General features: G+C 35.8%; 1 protein-coding gene across 1 annotated transcript in view; it reads left to right on the top strand.

Annotated features, from left to right (window-relative positions):
• The first annotated feature begins 5,956 nt into the window (after positions 1 to 5,956).
• Robo1 (roundabout guidance receptor 1) overlaps positions 5,957 to 16,853 on the top strand; it is a 1,092,891-nt gene continuing 1,081,994 nt past the window's right edge. Inside the window, exon 1 of the mRNA XM_004870578.3 lies at positions 5,957 to 6,207. The gene's annotated coding sequence lies outside the window, so the exon portion shown is untranslated. The remainder of the gene's footprint in view (positions 6,208 to 16,853) is intronic.

Genomic DNA, 16,853 nt, shown 5'->3' with positions numbered 1-16,853 from the left:
TAGTAAGATTTTATTACCTCATTAGAGAGACTGACCTGAGGATCAGACTGCTGATTACCTTTCCAATGAACAGAAATAATAGGAAATTAAACTGAAATGTTTGCTTTCATTATTTGATTTAATATTAAGATTTGTTTTAATTTCACCAACAGGAAAGTTACCATGTGTTAAATACTAAACAAATACAAAATATAAAAAGAAAAATCACCCATCATTGTAACACAGAGATACTAATAATTGTTAATATCTGTAGTACTTCTTAGTTTTAAATGTTACATCTTCCAAATAAGAAACGTTTTAGCTCAGTAGAAAAAGCCACAGGACAGTGAGAAACTGAACTGTTCCTAAGTTTTAAGCATCTGCTTACTTTACAGCATCTCTCAACTGCTTCTTTATTTGCATCCACCAAGACTCATCTCTAATTTCTAAAACTTTACTTTTAGATTGAATTAAACTTTATTTTAAAATTTTGCTATTCTCATTCGATATTTACTTTTAGTATCAATTTAATTGCTTGTCTGATTTTAATTAGTAGGATATTTCTCCACAAATCATACTCTATTTTTTAAAATCTATGCTTTAAAACTATGTTTAAGCTGAATCTGATGGCACATGCCTATAATTCTAGCGCTCTGGGAGACTAAAGAAGAAAGATTACAAGTTCAAGCATACCATGGGCAATTTAGCGACTTAGTGAGACCCTATCTCAAAATGAAAACTAAAAAAATTAGCTGGGGATGTAGCTTATTGCAAAGGCACTGGGTTTATTTCCCAGTAACACACAAGCACACACATCCATGCATACACACATACGTGTACACACACACACACACACACACACACACACGATTATTTAAGGTCCTTCCTCAACTATACTTAATAATACTACTAAAATAATCAAAGTCATTTTCTATCATCAATTGAGAGCCAACATCAACTCTGAATCTATCCTTTCAATTATCAATCTCTATTTGTGGATTGTCTGTTTACTTTTTATTCTTTGCTACTATATGCTGTTATAAAATTAAAGAATAAATTGCCTTTCAGAAGAAAATAGATAAATCAGTAAGGAAAAAGCTGATTATTGAGTGGACAAATGCTGCACTGTTGTTTAGACTGAGAAGCACTAATTTTGTGTGTGTGTGTGTGTGTGTGTGTGCGCGTGTGTGTTACTGAGAATTGAATCTAGGGCCTTCACATTAAGCTACATTTCTAGCTCTTTCTTATTTATTTTGAGACCAAGACTCACTAAGCCACTAAATTGAAAGACACAAAAATTTGACCCTTTGTCTCTAAAACTGGTATGCACTGATCATATACATTTAAATCCTGCTTAAGGTAAAAATGTCCTGTTTGAAAAGAATGGCAGAAAAAATTATTTTAAGAATAGTGAAGAAATGAGCAGAATCTTATTTTAAAATCAATTTTCTGATATTGACCACTCCGAAAGGAAACACAAACTATTTTATGTAATGTTATATCTTCTTCAGTCTTATCCTTTTCAGGGTTGACTATACTTCATTCATTTCTCCTTTTGTTCAAATAGAAATGTTTGCTCATTACTTCTATTACAGTTATATCCTCTCTTATGTGTTCAACACAGTGCCTATAAAAGTTGATTAATATTCACTTAACAAATAAGTGGCAACACTTATAAAAAAAAGATTGCAGTGTAACTGAATTAATCTAAGAATGATGGAGCATGAAGAAAAACTAATCACTAATTTATTAAGCTTTATTAATAAGTCCTAAAGGAATCCTTAAAAGAGACTGAATGAATATTTTAAATACTGTCTTTTTTTAGTATAATGCCACAGACTATCTTTTGATAGGTAAAATATACAATCTATTAGCTTTGATATAATAAATGTGGAAAATGTTTAGTTATCAATAAGTGGAAGTCATGATGAAATAATATTGCAATATGTCTGATTCATGTTTATGTATTTGTTTGCTTTATGCAAATTTATCTTAAGTTTTATAAGCATTTTGCATAGGTTAACTTTTCTATGTTTTCAAAAGTGTTTGGAACTTTTATTACCAGATTTCTTCAAGGTATGGGTAGAAATATCCTTAAGAACCTAGCTGTTGAATAGAAAACTGTGTATGAACATGTTCCTAAAGTTTGAAGGTCTAAAATAGATGTCTTCATTTCTTCTTTGTGGTATCATTTCTTTTGTGGTTTGTTCTTTAAACTTTTGCCAATACATTTTACTTCTACATGTTAATTGTCAACTTTTATCTTGCCAGGTTTATAATCCTCTTTTATATGGTATAGAACTATTCTCTTCCATGCCTTTTTTCTTGAAAATTGAATTAGAATTTTGAATATTTAAGTGTTCCATTTGTGATGGTCACCTTACCAAAATCCTTGAACCTCAATATTCTCATCCTTTCCATTTAGTATCAAAATTAGTTCATTTTTTTTAAGCTCCATATTTCTCCTCAAACATATCTTCTTATTCCGGTTATTTTTTAACGTTCTCTCTTTACCTAGTTCAGCAATTGATTCAAAGTATTTTTTAAACCATGTATTTAAATGTGGTCATTGTAATGTTCTAAATTATTTTAAAGATATTTTAGTTCATTACTTAATATATCATGTAAAGGTGCAAATTTCCAATGATGAATGTCATTATATTGTATACCTAAAATATACCAATGATTAGAATGAATAATCGATAATGTAAAATAGGAAGAAAAGGTCCAAAGGGGTAGGGGTAGTAGGAGGGGCAGGGGAAAGGAAAGAAGGGAAAGGAAAAATGATGAGAAATGGAAAAAATGGAAATAAAGTCTTTGTAAATAGGGAAGGGTGGAGGGGGTGAAGGGAGGGCTAGGAATGGGGAAAAAATAAGAACCAAGATGCATTATGTAAAGGTACAATTCCCAATGAGAAATGTAATTGTGTTGTATACCTACAATGTACCAATAAAAGAATTTAATACAAAAAAAATTTTAAAAAGTAAATATCAGTGTGTACTACCAATTTATATCTATAAGAAAGTTCACTTGAATACATTCTTAAATTTGTATTTCTACTTTCAATGTACAATTTGTGCTTTTTAAATTTTTGTTTGTATCTATCAAAAGTAAAACATGACTACATGGTCTTTATAAAGTATAGACTAATGAATAGACTAATGTCAATATCCTTGGTAAGTTTTAAACGGTATCTATTTCAAAGTTATGAGAATTTTGAAAATAGCTTGGATAGCAGTTGAATGTCATTAGAATTTATTAAATTTTACCAATGATGTGCCGTTACATGTTTACCTACCTAAATTTAGAAAATAAGCTGATTATACTAATGGGATGCAGGAATATGCCAGGTATGTTTTGCTTTCCAACTTATATAGATATTCACATTAGCAACAATAAGGTATAGTCGTCATGATCCAAGGACATAAAGGAAATCAGTTTCTGACAGAGCATATATTGTCCTTGAAACCTGTGCCAACAAAATGGGAGGTTCAACAGTACTCCACATAATAGAAAGTAGATCAAGGGTATTCCTACACATTCAGGAAGCATGTCAACTATTATGCCTTTAAAATCTTTGTTTGAAACATTTTTTGCCCCAATAGTCAAGAAGTAATTAAACATTCCAATATTTGTAAGTAGGTATTATTATATGCACTATATATTTATATAGGATAATTGGGATAAACAGAATTTGCTGAAAAAATGCAGATTTTTTTAAAAAAGAAGCTGAAGTTAAGATTTTACTTGGCTTACTATAGCTTTGCATTATCTTATAATGTGGAAAGAAAAAATTGATTAAAATATAGTAGATGCATTCATATATTACATTTAGTTTATTTATGATTCTTTTTACACAATAATATTGTTCTATCATTCAACTTTCCCATTTAATTAGATCATGGGTAAATTGCACTAATTTTGTATAAAATCTGTTTGCCTATATAAAATTCATCTCAGTTCTAAAATGATGTCCACTCAATACAGAGTTTTCAACTTGCACTTGGAAAGCAAATGCTTGTTTTTTTTTTCAGATGGCTTTCCTTCCTTCCTAGTAGGAAGTTGAAAGAACAACAACGTATCTCTTTTAAACATTGAATCACAATCACTTTCATTCAACTTTGTGATGTCATTAATGTACTATTCCTTAGTATACCAAATAATAGTTTCTCTTTCCTTTTACACATAATCAATTTGTTTATACTCTTATAACATGGCAATCTATTAACTTTCTGTTAATCCTATTATAATTTGAAATGACTTACCCTGGAATACAGTGACTGCAATAAACTTTCACTCCAAAACCTATTTCAGAATCATAATAGCAATGGGGAAATAGAGAAAATTGAGTTTAAAATAATGCCAATAATCATGTCTTTTCATTCATAATTGATGATTACATCTTTTTAAAATATTGTGTTTGTTGAAAATACACATAAGAAGCCAGCATTTTCTAACCCCTAAAGGAAAGTCTTTCACCTCTCTGCCATGTAAGAGTTAATTCTGTTTCCTATAGGGCTGCAATCTGTAAGTTAAGTCTGGAAGCCAGCAGAGGCAACCTGGACTTGAAGTAACACTTCCGTTGTCAAGGGTTACTGATGGGGGAAGGGAAGGGGCTGGAAAGGAAAGGAGTTGTGGAAATGAAGAAGGATCATAGCAAACACTACATAAATTCAAATGCTATACATGTATTTGGAATAAGAGCTGCATTCTGTTATATTTTCACATTTTCCATTTTCATTTATTTAGTTTACACATGGCTGGTAAATTCATGGGCTGGTGGCTGCTGAGTTTATTCTATGTATCACTTTCCAATAGCATTCAGCTGGAAATTATGAGTGTAGTAATTTTGTAATTAAATTTGAACTTACTATTATGATTTACATGTAAGTACAATGAATTTTTGGTATTTTTCTATGTTGAAATATCAACAAATACTTTCCATGGGACTTGATGGAAAGTCTGTGTCATTTCCATTGAGATGAAGATTTGTCTTTTCCTTCACAAAATTACAACTCAAAGGAAGCAGTATGCTTAAGAGTTTTAAAATAATATCTATTACATTCAGCTATTAATGTTCTAATTGTTAAAATACGTACATTGGCCAATGATGTACTGAAGTATTTTCACACAATGTTATATATCAGGCAGTTACCAAGGTCTACCTCACTTTAAATCTCCACGTTAGGCCAATTTTCATTACTAATAGATTTGGTAAGAGAAAAACTGTAAAAAGAAAATGTGATAATTAACATTAAAAAGTTGACATATTTTGATATTATTGTTATTGATATTTTTATGTTGATGTATATTTACATGTCAACATTCTCATGTCAAATATTTTTAAATTACTCATTTGCACAGTAAAAGTGATTCTCATGCCATTGTTGTTGATCACACTTTTGGTAACATTTGATCAATATTTATCTCATATTTTGAAATCCGTACCCTCGTTTTGTTTTCTACCATTTTAACCTATTTGAGTTACTGTATTTTGAATAGTCATGCATTTTTCAAGAATAAAATTGAGTGCATTTTACATAAGTGCAGTGCAGAGTTATATAATTATATAATAATTCCTGGATTTATAAAGTAGCAGAATAGTACGTAATAGAGACCGAAAAATAAAGGTTTTTTCCTGCCAAAAGTATGTTTATTTTTCTCTGAAACTGTTCTTTGAAAATCCTTTGTATTATCAAAGCCACCCCACACAGACAATTAAAAGCAGGTATGAAATGATAGATCACATGACAGGAGTTTAAATATGAGGACCCCCCCCCCTTGGTTAAACATCGCAGCAGGCATTACAATACCAGAGGTAATGAATCAATTAAATCCATTTTCCCCTCGCATATCCAAAGCTGCGGGTGTAGGGCTGCCTTGTAGTTTAGAGATGGAGCAGTAGGACCCAGGGGCCTCCGCAGCCACCAATAGAAGCGCACACTTGGCCCTATTTGTATGCAATGCCGTCTGCTCTGCGCATTAATAGTAATACAGATAACGGGTTTGAAAGAATTCTCTACTGAAGAAGGATTGAAAATTTTCCAGTGGCTGATACTGAGAAGGAACGCAACTTTACTCTCTCCCTATTTCCGCGTTCTTGGGTGTAAAAGTCTCAGACAGCCTGTTTTTGGTTGAAACTCGGCAAGGTCTCCGTGGACAGCAAAGTTGGAGGGCTGCTCCTGCACCACCGAGCCGCTAGATTTCTGAACACAGTCTTGCCCAAGGGTAAGTCTTGCAAATGATTGCAAAGCAAGTGACAGAAGGCTTTAGAATGGCGAAAGGGGACTCACTTGGTTTTACACCAGTGGTCTTTGGAGTGAAGAATGGGTGCGGAAAAGACTCAGCCGTTTGTACAGAAATTGTGACTGATGCATCAAGGTATTTTGGGGTAGAATCAAAAACCTTCAGGCTAAATTGGAAATTGCAGCCTTGCGCTCAGTCAGGATTCAACAAGTTTCCCCGCAGGGATGTGATGTTTATTTCCTTGCAAGTTCTGCAGGGTGTTCGTTCTGGGTGGGCTGCGCCTGCTTAACAAAGAAGTTTCAGGATTTCTGTCTTTTGCGGCGCGACTGGCTTCACCCTTGTTTGAGGAGGCTTTGTGCTCCGTTTGGGGTTTCCTGGGGACACGAAGGGGAAGTGCCCCTTGGGATCTTGCAAGCATCAGTTGCCTGCCTGCTGGGTTAGGGCTGGGCAAGTTTGCAGTGAAATTTCGGTGTCTCTGAATGCACCGTCGTTCGTGATGTGCACTGAAGCACAGAAATCATCAGGCTCTCCGGAGCTTCCAAACTTTGGACGCATTCTCCAAGAATGGATAAGAGTGGGGACTTCGAAAATAAGCGTCACCAGGTGAATTTTGGTGAACTCTTGGTGGCATTTAGGCAGTGGGATCTTTGGAGACCTGCGTTTCCAACTTGCAGCTTTCTGCTTGGAAACGCACTGCTGATGTGGAGCAGATGGGAGTGAGGGGTGTTAAAACTAAGCCAAAGGGGAGTTTATCTAAGGGAGAGAAAAAGAGAGGGCGGAAGAGGGAAAGGAGAGAGATGAATGGCCAAGGTGCATCTCATCTTTCACACACAAAAACCCCACTCGTGGTACATGCCATTAAACTCTCCAGTGGGTGGCGTTTAGCTGGAAAACAAATTGTAGGAGGTCTAGGCGCCTCTGCATTATTTATAAAGAGCTGTGCCCTTTCGGGGATCCTTCTCCCTGCCCCCTCTTGCCTTCTCCGATCCTCCCTGCGCAGGAGTCGGATTGGGCGCGGTGCGACTCAGCCCCGCAGCGCTGCGGACACAATGAAGAGAGACCGGCAGAGCCCTGCGTGCGGCCGGTGCGGGGAGCTCGGCGTGACACCCCGCCCCGCCGTCCGCGATGCAGATCGGCTAGCGCTGCGGTGCTGGGGAGGCGGCTGGTGGCCCGCGGCCCCGCGCCCCGACACCCTGGCGGCGGGGGAGCTGCGCAGGCCGCGTACACCTGGCCCAGACACAGGTTTCTTCTAGGGGGTCATTGTGCTGCAGGCAGACAGGTGGGTTCGAGAGAAAGACACCCCACTCCAGCCCCTGGTCGGAGCTTTTACAGCCACCCAAATATCCCTAGGGCGGACTCTAGCCCCCCCAGAGTCTTGCACCTCCAAACGGGAAAGAACCAAAGGAGAGGAGGAATGCTGAGGAGACCCTAAACGAATACAGGAGGCAATCGATTTGGGGCGATTCTGGTCATTGGTCAGGCTTTTCTGGGTTTTAAAGTCGACTGCTTCAGATGGGGCTTTGAAATGCTGTCGCCAGCTCCCTGAGAAACCCAAGGGGCAGATTTCCAGACACCGAAACTCGCCAGAGACTCCTCAGATAAATGAAGGGAGGCGAGGAGGGCATGGCGAAGAGCTTCATTTCGCAGCGTCGCTTAACCCTGACCTCAGCACCTCCCACCCCTTCACTCCCCCACCGGGGAGTGCCCGACCTTGTTAATTCCTCTGGGTATCTCCCCTGTGTAAGTGATTTTCACGAGGCTGGGTGTTACAAAAGCCTGTTAAGAGAGGGCTTGTGCGTTTTTTAAGTAGTAGTAAGAGAGTGTTTTGTTTGGAGGTTGATTACTAACCCCATTGGGTGAGCGTATAGGGCAGCTGTCCACCTGGAATTGTTGTTTGAAGGGGACACTTCAGAGCAAATATATTCCTTCCAGCGCATGTTGGAAGACAATGTCATTACACTACACACACACACACACACACACACACACACACACACACACTGCACTTTCCATTTGCGTGCTTTATTGTGTTTGGGCATTAAGACTTAATTCTAAGCAAAATGTTGGCATAATTCAGTTTTATTTTATTTGTAGCTAATTAGAAGCCTCCTCACTGGGTTTTCAGGCTCCAATTGGGATGCTGATATTATTTTGGGATGCTCAGTTGCCTGTATCTCATGTCTTATGCAGCACAGGTAGCTCTTCTGAAAGCAGTCCTATAGCTGATATGTAGCTAATTTATTAAAGGGGAGAAGCATTGTTGGAGGGGGGTTCCATCAACCATTTCCCTTCACCTCAACCTCAAAAGAAGGGGAAAACCCCCACGGGCTACCCAGGACAGATATCCAGCTGTTAGGTGATTTTACTTCTTAGTAATCTATTCTTGTACCCTGGGGGCCAGAGGGACTTCCAGAGGCACATTCACCTCATATCATTGTCCTGGATTTTGGACTTCCTTTTATGTCTCACCACACATCTTCCTGCTCTACACATATTTCAATTTAGTCCTGCGCAATCTGCAGAAACGAAGCAGAAGCACAACGACACAGCTGCAGACCCCTGATGGAAGCTTGCTCCAGAAAACAGCTGTTAATCACATGTCTGCTTCATTTCCACTTCCTTCCCTTGACTTCCCTTCCCTTACCCTGTCCTTGAACCTGCTACACCTCCCAGGCTGTATCCCCTGAAGGTTAGTGATTTCCAGTGATGTAGCACTGTGCTGAGCATGGGAGGAGGGCAGAAACACAACAGCTACCTAGGGAGTCCCGTTGGTGTAAGGCTGCTTTCTCTCACTTGATACTGCACAAAATAAAAAACAAACTTCCTAACATCTTCTCAAAGAGAATCATACTGGCTTCTATAATTGTATGTTATTTTATGCCATAATAGAATCAATTCAAATATGAAGTGACATTGATGAGCGATAAAAACTAAGCTATACACTTGTGGGCAATATTTGGGAACCAGTGTTGTGCTTAGCTAGGAAATGTCATCTTTTGGCAATATCTATACTTGATATATTAAGGCTTTTTAAAGTAAGATTTAACATGTTACTTTTCTTATTAAGTTGAACAGCTCAAGACTCAGCAAAGATGTGAATTAAAAAACAAACAAAAAAACCAAGTCTGAAAGTCAAACCCTTGGCAGCTTGATGAATGAGCAGGTGCAATGCACCATTTGAAATGTAACTTGAGGTGTACTCCCATCAATCCACTGGAGAATGAGTTCTTTCTTGTCTAGAAAACTGATTTCTCTCTCTCTCTCTCTCTCTCTCTCTCTCTCTCTCTCTCTCTCTCTCTCTCTCTCTCTCTCCTCTCTTTCAGAAACAAAACATAATCATGTATATAATAATTTATGTAACTAAACTTGTTGAAATGAGCAATGTTACTGTTGATACTTTCACAATTGTATCTAGAATATATTAGTGCTATATGGGCAACCAGTTCTTCTAATTCTATAGAGAATCAGAGAATCTGGGTCCAACAAGGTTAACTGACTTCTCTAAGGCTGTGTAGAGAAAACTGTAGAAAGAGTGTTAAGGACCTCACCTACAATTGCTCTTTCATTCAATCTTCCCATCACCCTTTTGAGAAAGGCTTTATTAGGCTTCTTTAAGGAATGAAGAGATGGAAGTTCAGAGGAGTTAAGAAAAATGTTTAAGATCATACAGCAATTACAGAGAGGCAGGACCAGAAATAGGTTTCCTAATGACAGAGTACATTGGTCCTCTGCACCTAGAGTTCTGCACCCCTGAGTTCCACATCTACATGTAAATACACTACCACTGTATTCAAGGGATTTGGGCATCATGAGTTTTGGTAGCCACAGCATCCTGGAAACAATCTCTTGCAGGCACCAAAAGAAAACTACACATGCTTCTCCAGTAAGCCATGTTGCTTGTAAATAAGTTGTCTCCAGTGATTGGGCCTTATTATTTCCCCTCATGTATTAATTATTTAAATTGTATTTATATATTTCTAATTTTTGAAATCTCCCAGGTATCCTTTTCATAGTCAGTCACATGTTTGCATTTCCTCCAGAACACATATCTACAAAAATGACATTTGCCAGATCCCATACCCAGTGAATAACTTGAGTAAGCCTCACCCTTACCCTTCACCATGAGTCATCATTTTTCAAGATCAGAACATATTTGAAAATAGGGGCCTTTATCATTTGTTTTCAAATCTGCACAAATACAGTTATGATGTCTTAAAAGGATACATCATATCATTTCCAGCTAGAGGTGGCACATCTTCACCTTCACAGTTTTGCATAATAGCTCTTCTGATCTGGAAGATTCTCCCCTTTACTTGACCAAATCCTGTGCCTTTGTCTAGGGTGGTTCACTTTCCTCCTCTTCCAGAAAATTTCCCTGAATGTTTCAACCTTCATGGATATTGCTCACCTCTGAATTTCCAATCCAAATATTTCCAAATACTTGCTTTCAGTATTAGAACCAAAGAGAAGTAAGCTCTTCTCCTTTGTTTAGCATTTATTCTATTAAACCCTTTTACATAAGTTTTATCAAGCATAATTTTCTATTTGTTCCTTATATTCTGCATTTATACCAAATTGTTTGCTCATTCTCTATAGCCATCCAGATCTTGTGTTATATTTCTGGAGCTTCTATAATAAAATTATATATCCCTTACCTTAATGCTAACTGTCACACCTATATTTCCAAATATCTATTGATATCTCAGACATTTTAAACAAAAATAAGTAAAGGAAACTATTGAAAACTGTAGATATCTTCCTTCTGGCCAAATTTATTTTTGTAGTTCAATTTCCAAATCATAAAGAACGTATCAGGCATCTTGACAAATTTACTTTTGTTACCTCTCTGTACTGTCATCTATATTTAAATAACATAACTTTAGTGATGAATTTATTTTTCTTGATCCCTACCTCTTTCCAGGGACCTGACTCCATTTCTATCCTTTTGTTTCTGGAATTAACATATGAGAGATCACTTCACTTCCCACTGTAGAAGCTCAAAATCAAGTGCATAATGATTTTCAGAGAACAAATGGCAAAGTCTAAACTCCTTAAGATGTTACTCAAGGAAATATATGATCTTAACTTCAAGTTATTTTCTTATTTTGTCAATAACTTTAAAAATGTACTTGTTTTTTTCTCATTTATTCAAAACGTCCATTCTCCTCATCTGTTTAGTTTAGGACTTCTCAAAATTCTTCTCAGTTTCTTGTTCCTTTGGTGATCACCTCACGATGTCGATGTCTCCTGTTCTGTGAAGATCTTGGTGTGAAGCAAGTTGATTTATATATTTATCCCTTTCAGACACTTCCTTAATAAAGCTTCTGAAACTGTCCTAGGCTCATTTATTAATCTCCACCATGACACTTAATTATAATCTGAATGTCAGCCTTAGTACAAAATTCATATTTTGAAATTGGAGCCCTTAAGGAGATAGTAGTAGGAGGTGGGGCCTTTGGGAGGTAGTTAGGTTGGGAAAGCAAAGTTCTTCTAGATGAAATTAGCCCATATGAAAGAAGTCTTAGGATGTTCCTTTCCCTTTCCCCCATAAGAACATTGAGAAGGGGGCAACTATGAAGCAGTAAACAGATTTTCATTAGATATTGTGTCTATCAGCACCTTGATCTTGGATTTCCTAGCTCCCAGAACTATGAGCAATCAATTTATTATTTTTTTAATAGTCCACCCAATCTATGGCACTTTGTTATAGAAGCTGACTGGACTGAGATAGTCTGGAAAACTTTTGAATCTATGTTTTTTAAACTGGCCATTGCACCTGAAAACCCACAGAATTGCCAAAATAACAGAAAACACGAGGCCCTGGGCACCCCTCCCCGCCCCCAGCCAGATTTACTACCTTAGAGTACGTGGTGCTCATTCCTAGGGATCCGGAGTTTAACAAGGTTTCCAGGTAGAACCAGGGACAGGGACAGTGTCATAACACTTGCTCCCCAACTCAGCCTGCAGGTATGGAGCCTGATTCAGGAGTTGGGGGTGGAGCCATCAGCACAGTTTTTCTGATGAGAAAAATCTTGTTGAGAACTTGTGATTACTTTTCTGGCTACTGGTTTGCAAAGAAAGTTTTAATTGCAGAGTCCCAGATTGCATGAGTCATTCTTACTCATTTAAGAGTCTGTGTCAGGAAGCCACATTTGCCAAGAACCTTTCTATAATCTATGCATAGATGGGCTGTAGATGCCAGGTCCTGCTATGTTGAGTGCTTGGAGCTTTTCATGCCTCTGAATTTTATTATCATGAGTGAATATTTGGTAAAAACAGAGAAATCAGTGAAACAAATGTTCTATTTAATTATTCAAATTAAATAAGATATCAAATATACAATATAAGCTTTCTGTCTACATTTTCAGATTGTAGCTTCCTTTAGGAGGTAATTAGTATTATAAATTTGCTGTTATACCCATATATTTACTCTTGAATTTACTATATATGTGTGTGTGTGTGTGTGTAATATGTGTATCTTTAAATCATATATAGTATTTATTAAATAAATAAAATAGTTATATAAATTTAATTCATTAGGATAATATTTTTCATGATTTTCTCTTATTGCTACAAGTAGATGTACTGTGTTGGTTTGCATTATTGTATATGATTTTGTTTCACAAATAAACCATTATTTGCATTTCCCTCTCTTATTAATGGCCATTTCTGATTTCCCACTATAAGGAACAATGTAGAAGTAATTTTTTCTTTTTTTCACAAATGCCTCATTATGCACGTCCAAGAGCATTCTAGTTATATGCCTACAAGTGGAATTGCTTGGCTAAATGGACTGGACTACTTTTGTTTTTTCAGATACTACCTAATTACCATGCACAGCAGGTATAGTACTTATACATTGCAAACATATTTTAAGAGTCGGCAAACCGTTTATCCTTGTGAACATTTAATACCACCACATTATTTTTGTTTATTGAATGGTTCTATTTGTCTTTTCTGATCATTAGTGCGTTGAGGACCATTGCATTGAACATTTTGTTTTCCCCTAATGTGAGTTGCCTAAACATAACTTTCATCCATTTTTCTGCTCAGCTGTTTATCTTTTTCATATAGATTTGTAGAAGTCCTTCATACTTTCCGAATTCTAATTTTTAGTTTATGTATTGAAAATATTTTTTCTACTCTGTGTCTTATTTTTTATGTTCTTTAATGAAAGGATTATTTTAACTTCCTTTTGGCACAAACCATATATAAATGTAAGGAAATTTTTATTATAGCTTATCTTTTTAACATTTTGTTTTGGATACCATTCTCTACAGTGAAGCCAAAAGTACATTCATATATATTTCCTCAAAAAGTTTTTCTTTTTTGCTTAAATTTTTTGATGTATCTGGAATTGATTTGTATTTTCATATGCTAAGAAAGGTGACTGTCACATATATATGTTCCATATGGTAGTAGACTAGCACTGTTATTTTGTGTATAAGACTGCTTGTCATCTGTCCTTATTTGAGACACTTGGTAGGTTGGTATGTAGACACTCATCTCACTGAATTATCACAATGTTAATGAATCTAAGTGAAAAGTATTTTTATTTAAACCAACATCACATTATTTTCAGCCAGAAATATAAACACATTTTTAATGACCACTTGAATAATCTCTTTAAATGCTTTGCGAATTGTTCATAGGTAATGAGTCCCTAGCTAGCCCAGCATCCTTTACTTAGTTTTAGATCTTTATGGAGAACATGAATGAATATTTCAAAGTCATATTTTTTGTGTGTATATAACCTTACCAAGGATAAGCAGTAGAGATAAACTTCAATAGATGGAAGGCAAATCATGGCTCACTCTGAATGAAGCATGATTGACCAGATGAATTATAAACCAGAGGCAGAACAACATTTCAGCACAATAGTCAACAACTTCTTTCTGATCAATGTGTGATGCATGAATAAGTACTCTAAAATATTAATACAACCAACACAAAAAAGTTTAGGAAGACAATCATTACGGTGTTACTGTATATATGTTATATTAAATTTTTCCATAGAATGAGAAACTAGAAGTAACATAAAACAATTAAGTTGCTTATATGTAACCATAAATAATATTTGGTAAAAATTTGGTTTTTATTCTATAAGCAAACATGTTTTGTGCTAAGGAAGAATTGAAATATTTAATTTAAATATTATATATTGGTTTAAGTGAATTGCAAGAATGTCTTGGGTTGAAAAATGAGAGAATCATGTATTTATAAACATTCCTGAAAAAAAAATTCTCCATCAAATACAAATGACATGAGGCCATTAATTCTGTTTTTTTGTACTAATGTGATTGGGCTCTACTCTGATCAAGGAAAGGAATTATTTCAGGAAATTTCATTGTATGTTTTATTTATTTTTTGGTACTTTCATTGTGCAACTTCAGACCTGAGTTCATGAACTTGTCACCCTTCAAACTCTAACTCTAGCCTAGTTTTCTAACTTCTTTCTATTTTTTCTGCCTCTTGCCTAAATGTAGTTTGTTTTAGAATATCTTACACATTTTTCCCTCCCTGAACACACCACTTTATTTTTAAGTCATTCTCTTTGCCTTTAACAAAAAATATCTTTCTCTTTTTCTTTCTAGTGAAGTTAACGGATTTTACAAGATCTATTTTGTTGTTCCTACCATTTTTGAAGCATTGCCTAATTATTTTTTCCAGAAAAATCTCTCTGTCAGTCCCCTCCCATCTTTGTTCTCATAACAGTTATCATTTCCATATATAATTCTCTAGTACCAGCAGCTTTTAGGAGTTAGCTCTAATGACCAGACTTTAACTAACTAGGGCAAATGCAAAATAGTTTCTTAGTGTATCTATCTAAACATCTAGTCTAATACTTTAACCACCTGCTGCTGCATATGCCTACTGAATGTTTAAAATGTGCTAGTGTGACAAATTTTCTCAATTTTAATTACATTTATTTTTTGTTAGAACTTCAATTTAAATAGACAAATTTTAAATAGTGAATATGCATATTTGGACAGTGATATAGGATAGTCTCCTTATTAGAGAAAGTTCTGTTGGACAGTATTGTGAAATGTAAGCTCATAGTAAAATTTTGGAAGGCACAAATAAATCAATAAGTTATACAGAAAATGTTAATAGCTTCAATTCATTTGATTTTATTGGACAGCTTTCAATAAGTTGGAATATACTCATGATCATGTTGGCAAAGATAATTTTGTAACTGCAAATTTTAGCATATCCTAGAAAGAAACAAGTAATTTCAGCTTGACCAAAAAGGAAATGACAATGTGAAGCACAAAAGAAAGAAAGGGAGAGAGAAAAATTGTCTTTGTTTTTACAAAACTTGTCTTCTTGAGATTGTTTTTTAATTATTTTTTTTAATTTTTATTTTTATTTTGGTACTGGGGATTGAACTCAGGACCTTGGGCTTTCGAGGCAGGTGGTGGAAACACTAAGCTAAATCCTGGGCCCTAAACATCTTTTAAAGATACAGCCCAGTAAGAAATAGGATTGACTATAAATAGGATTAACTATAATAAATGAATTCAAGATTTGGACTACTTCACATAAGGAGGAAAATTGACACACTCTTTTTCAAGTATTGCATTTAATTTGACATTAATACTCATTAGAATGACTACTGATTAAAAAAATAAAAGTAGCAAGTATTGGCAAAGATGTGGAGAAATTGGAACCCTTGAACATTCCTAATAGAAATGTAATATGCTACAGCTGAGAAATAGTATGGTGATTCTTCAAAAACATACACAGAATTATCATATAACCCAGAAATCCCTTTTCTAGGGAAATATCTGTAAGAACTGAAAGCAGAGACTTAAAAGAGTTTGATTTGGTGTTGCTGTGAAGCTGAAGGCTCACCCAGGGCCTTGAGCATGCACTATACCACTAAGATGCCCCCTCATCTCCTTATTTTTGTTATAATAGAGTATTACCGTGTTATCCAGGCTTGTTTTGAAGCCTGACTGTCTCTCCTGTAGGTGGGATTATCAACAAAAATGTATCTGTATACTCATGTCATAGCAGCATTATTCAAATAGCCAAGAGGTAGAAACAACTCAATACCATCAATGGATGAGTGTGTAAACAGACTGATATGTTATCTGCAAAGGAATAAAAGGAATAACATTTTGTCATATGCCATAATACAAAAGAATTTTAAAAACATAATGCTAAGTGAAATAAGTCAGACACAACAGGACAAATACTGCTTGGTTCCACCTATTTAATGTATTTAAAATAGCCAATGTCCTAGACAGAAAGTAAAGCAGTGGTTGCCAGGGACTGCATGTGAGAGACAAACAGTTATGATTTCATGGGCCCAGCTTTTTCCTTGGAATGATGAAGACGCTCTGAAGGTAGAGATCCAGTGTGTGGTGATGGTTGCACAACGATGTAAGTGTGCTTAATTTCACTCACTTACATGTTTCAAATTGGTAAATTTCATGTTACCTATATTTTACCACAATTAAAAATGACTGACAAATACTTATGAAAGACCTATTTTTGGATGAGCACCCACATCCCTTAGAAAAATGTCTATACTTCTAGTTTGGGCTCTGAATGTTCTTAAAATGCAAATTTCAGACTGGGCACCACACAGTAACCTCTCTGCCTATTAACTGTAAGAGAAA

The sequence above is a fragment of the Heterocephalus glaber genome, unplaced genomic scaffold (assembly GCF_053883595.1).
Source record: "Heterocephalus glaber isolate CG9 unplaced genomic scaffold, H.glaber_assembly_v1.0 deba00000122, whole genome shotgun sequence".
NCBI lineage: Eukaryota > Metazoa > Chordata > Mammalia > Rodentia > Bathyergidae > Heterocephalus > Heterocephalus glaber.
Note: the sequence above shows the minus strand (reverse complement) of the source record. Positions and strands in the feature narration are given on the sequence as shown.